The sequence below is a fragment of the Tamandua tetradactyla genome, chromosome 4 (assembly GCF_023851605.1).
Source record: "Tamandua tetradactyla isolate mTamTet1 chromosome 4, mTamTet1.pri, whole genome shotgun sequence".
NCBI classification, from domain to species: Eukaryota; Metazoa; Chordata; class Mammalia; order Pilosa; family Myrmecophagidae; genus Tamandua; species Tamandua tetradactyla.
The window spans coordinates 142899262-142904195 of record NC_135330.1 but is presented as its reverse complement, the minus strand read 5'-3'; the positions used below and the strand labels follow the sequence as shown (position 1 = coordinate 142904195).

The 4934-nt window shown below is 40.9% G+C and overlaps 1 pseudogene; it reads left to right on the top strand.

Moving 5' to 3' along the window:
• Positions 1 to 3345: 3345 nt before the first annotated feature.
• LOC143680515 (spindle and kinetochore-associated protein 3 pseudogene) lies at positions 3346 to 4734 on the top strand (annotated as a pseudogene).
• Positions 4735 to 4934: the final 200 nt, after the last annotated feature.

Below are 4934 nucleotides of genomic sequence, written 5' to 3'. Positions count from 1 at the left end.
ACCCTCCCTTTAACTTTTATTGAGTTTCTTCTCTGAGCCACACAATTTCTTGGGGGTATTGCCCCGTGTGTCTTTGTCTCCTGCTACATTGAGACAATATGTTGGTTGCTTCAGATTTCTACATAGGCCACATTTTTGTTTCCATGCTCAGAATCCCAGTGTACCTTTTTTGTGTGTATTTAATCAGACTCACATAACAGGATGAATTTTGAGGATCTTCTAGAATCCACCATGTTATATTGGGACAAGCCATATCCCCCAGGCCTCCACCCATCACTTTGAAGGACATGTAGACACCTCTTTCCTCATGGAGAGCTCCACTGGGGCCCTTGGAGTCCTTTTCTACCATCAGACTAATGTCACCCTTATCCCTCATATTTTAATAATGTTGAACTTCAAGAAGGAAAGGCTCCTAGACCCCTAGGCAAGCTTGCCCACTGCCTCCACAAATGTTGACTCTACATATAAAGGGATATGTCCAGAGGAAGTCTTTGCCAGGTTCTACAAGATTTTTTTTTTTAATTTTTTTTTTATTAATCAAAAAAAAGAAAAGAAATTAACACAACGTTTAGAAATCATTCCATTCTACACATGCACTCAGTAATTCTTAGTATCATCACATAGATGTATGATCATCATTTCTTAGTACATTTGCATCGATTTAGGAAAAGAACTAGCAAAACAGCAGAAAAAGATATAGAATGTTAATATAGAGAAGAGAATTAAAATAATAATACTAATAAAAAATATATATAAAAAAAGGAAAAAGAAAAAAACAAAAACAAAAGATACAAACAAACAAACAAACAAACAAAAAACTATATTTCAGGTGCAGCTTCATTCAGTGTTCCAACATAGTTACATTACACTTAGGTAATATTGTGCTGTCCATTTTTGAGTTTTTGTATCTAGTCCTGTTGCACAGTCTGTATCCCTTCAGCTCCAATTACCCATTATCTTACCCTGTTTCTAACTCCTGCTGGTCTCTGTTACCAATGATATATTCCAAGCTGATTCTTGAATGTCGGTTCACATCAGTGGGACCATACAGTATTTGTCCTTTAGTTTTTGGCTAGACTCACTCAGCATAATGTTCTCTAGGTCCATCCATGTTATTACATGCTTCATAAGTTTAGTCTGTCTTAAAGCTGCATAATATTCCATCGTAGGTATATGCCACAGTTTGTTTAGCCACTCGTCTGTTGATGGACATTTTGGCTGTTTCCATCTCTTTGCAATTGTAGATAATGCTGCTATAAACACTGGTGTGCAAATGTCCATCTGTGTCTTTGCCCTTAAGTCCTTTGAGTAGATACCTAGCAGTGGTATTGCTGGGTCGTAATCCATTCTGCCAGTCTATGTCTTTTGACTGGGAAATTCAGTCCATTAACTTTTAGTGTTATTACTGTTTGGATAATATTTTCCTCTACCATTTTGGCTTTTGTATTATATATATCATATCTGATTTTCCTTCTTTCTACACTTTACTCCATACCTCTCTCTTCTGTCTTTTCGTATCTGACTCTAGTGCTCCCTTTAGTATTTCTTGCAGAGCTGGTCTCTTGGTCACAAATTCTCTCAGTGACTTTTTGTCTATAAATGTTTTAATTTCTCCTTCATTTTTGAAGGACAATTTTGCTGGATATAGAAGTCTTGGTTGGCAGTTTTTCTCTTTTAGTAATTTAAATATATCATCCCACTGTCTTCTAGCTTCCATGGTTTCTGCTGAGAAATCTACACATAGTCTTATTGGGTTTCCCTTGTATGTGACAGATTGTTTTTCTCTTGCTGCTTTCAAGATCCTCTCTTTCTCTTTGACCTCTGACATTCTAACTAGTAAGTGTCTTGGAGAACGCCTATTTGGGTCTATTCTCTTTGGGGTGCGCTGCACTTCTTGGATCTGCAAATTTAGGTCTTTCATAAGAGTTGGGAAATTTTCAGTGATAATTTCTTCTATTAGTTTTTCTCCTCCTTTTCCCTTCTCTTCTCCTTCTGGGACACCCACAACACATATATTTGTGCGCTTCATATTGTCATTCAGTTCCCTGATCCCCTGCTCAAGTTTTTCCATTCTTTTCCCTATAGTTTCTGTTTCTTTTTGGAATTCAGATGTTCCATCCTCCAGTTCACTAATTGTAGCTTCTGTCTCTTTAGATCTACCATTGTAGGTATCCATTGTTTTTTCCATTTTTTCTTCTTTGTCCTTCACTCCCATAAGTTCTGTGATTTGTTTTTTCAGATTTTCTATTTCTTCTTTTTGTTCAGCCCATGTCTTCTTCATGTCCTCCCTCAATTTATTGATTTGGTTTTTGAAGAGTTTTTCCATTTCTGTTCGTATATTCAGCATTAGTTGTCTCAGCTCCTGTATCTCATTTGAACTATTGGTTTGTTCCTTTGACTGGGCCATATCTTCAATTTTCCGAGCATCATCCATTATTTTCTGCTGGTGTCTGGGCATTTGATCAGATTTCCCTGGGTGTGGGACCTGGCTGGTTGAAAGGTTTTTCTGTGAAATCTCTGGGCTCTGTTTTTCTTTTCCTGCCCAGTAGGTGGCGCTCGTGGTGCTCGTCTGTCTGCGGGTCCCACCAGTAAAAGATGCTGTGGCTCCTTTAACTTGCCAATCCGAATCTCGCAGTTGGCCCGGGAAACCGCGCGTGGCGGGGGGGGTCGCCAGCTGCCGCGGCTTGGGGGAGTGCCGGTCCAAATTGCCCAGCTGGCCCTAGACGCCAAGCATGGCGGGAGGGCCCTGCTATCCAACGTTCCCAGTCAGACCGGGGAGCCACGTGCGTGGAGGGGACCCCAGTCACCAGCCACCCCGGCCGGGAAAACGCGCGCCCCTCGGGTATCTCACCGCAGCGGATTCTCCCTGCCCGTTCAGCCGTTCCAGAATGGGTACACTGTCTTTTTGGTCTCTGTCGTGGCTCCGGGAGCTGTTTTGTATTGTTTCTGTTTCTTTAGTTGCTTTTCTGGAGGAGGAACTAAGACCCGCGCGTCTTACTAAGCCACCATCTTCTCCGGAAGTTCTACAAGATTTTGTTATATCCTTTCCCTGAGGTAGTAGGTGCCTAATAGCCTTGCTTTTGTGTAACTAGGATGTTAACTCACATGACCACGAAAAAGTACAGTCTGCTCCAAAATTACTTATGTCCATCTATAGACAAGAAGCTATTGGAATAAATGCATATTAAAGTTTTTTTTTCTCGTCTCATAAACACATATTGTTGCATTCTGCTGAACCAGCAACAGGACTTTCCCTTAAAGAATAAATTGGGAGAAAACTAGCAGCAGGGCCGACCTGAGCTGGTCTCTGGGCATCTACCTGCCTCCTCTGCTGCATACCTGCGGATGGATCCAAGCCGCAACTTCTGCGCGAAGCTAGTCTCTGGCGGCTACCCTGGGTAGCAAGACAGCTCTGCTGCAGCTAGTGCTAAGTGGAGAAGAAACGGACTTTGAAGATTACCCAACGAGAATTTTACATGACCTGCGTTCAAAAGTCCAGACTCTGAAGGTTGATGTTAATATTCTGCTTGATAAAGCAAGTTTGGACAGCCAAGAAAGCATTGGTTTCTTGGGCAGGCCACGGTGGCTCAGCCGGCAAGAATGCTTGCCTGCCACGCCAGAGGACTCGGTTCGATTCCTGGTGCCTGCCCATGTAAAAAAAACAAAACAAAACAAAACAAAGCATTGGTTTCTTAAAGGGAACCAAAGCACTGATGAAAAAAGATGCAATGGATATCATGAAAATAATGGTTTTTCCAGAATGCAGAGGAAAATCCAGAGGATGAGCAAGAAATCATTAACTCTAAACCAGAGTTGGCTAAATGTGAAAATCTTCGAACACCTGATAAGAAGGATGGTCTGTCTGATCCTACTATTTCAAGCAGTTCAGTTTCTGATACACCTCCACGTAGTCCACAACTTTCTGATTTTGGACTTGAACATTACATGATATCCCAAGTTCTACCAAACCATCTACAGGCAGTGAATAACCATCAGGAAGAGCCAAAATCAGTAACTCCATCTACCATTCACCAACGAACATACTAAAAACTCCAAAAGGTGCACTAAAGATGGATGATTTTCAGTGTATAACTCCTAAACTAGAATACTTTTGTATCTCTGAATATACTATGTGTTCAAATGAAGGTTATACAATGGGGCTTAAAAATATGAAGCATAATAAGAGTGAGGAAGCCAGAGAAAGAAAACCAATGACCAATGATAATTCCTTCACCATTACGCGGCCCCATAATCCAGCAGTTGAGAAAAAATGATGGGGAGTATACAAAGTCACCCTTAGCACCTACATTCTGCACTCCTGGTTTAAAAATTCCTTTTACAAAGAACAGTGCAACTTTGTATCTGCCCATTATCCATTATCAAAAACAAATATTTCATCAACTGATTTGGAGATGAAAGATTGTACTTCCTTAGTTTTAAATTCAGACGAGTGCTTTGAAAATCTTGTGGATCCCTCTTCTCCTAAGATTTCTTCTTATGAGAATCTGCTCAGAACACCTACACCTCCAGAAGTAACTACAATTCCAGAAGATATTCTCCAGATTTTGTCAAAATACAATTCAAACCTAGCTACTCCAGTAGCAGTGAAAGCAGGTACCACCCAGCAGACTCTTTCTTAGTAAGCATGAAGGACAGAACATTCAGAATTTTTTAGGACAAAGAAAACTGGTAAAAAAAATTCTAGTAGATTCATCTGCTGTAGAAACCGAATAAAATGAGATGAAGCCAGAAAAAAAGAAAGAGAAGAAAGAAGAAATTGGGAGAGACCCAGGCAGGACTGCCCCAAAGTGCTCCACAGTGGGCCTGTTGAGAATCTGAAGAAAGAGATACTAGACGCCAGGGTGATAAGTTCTTCGGCATTTATGAGGGGACCTTCCAGAGAGCTGTAGCAACCTTAGATGGATGGCAAGATG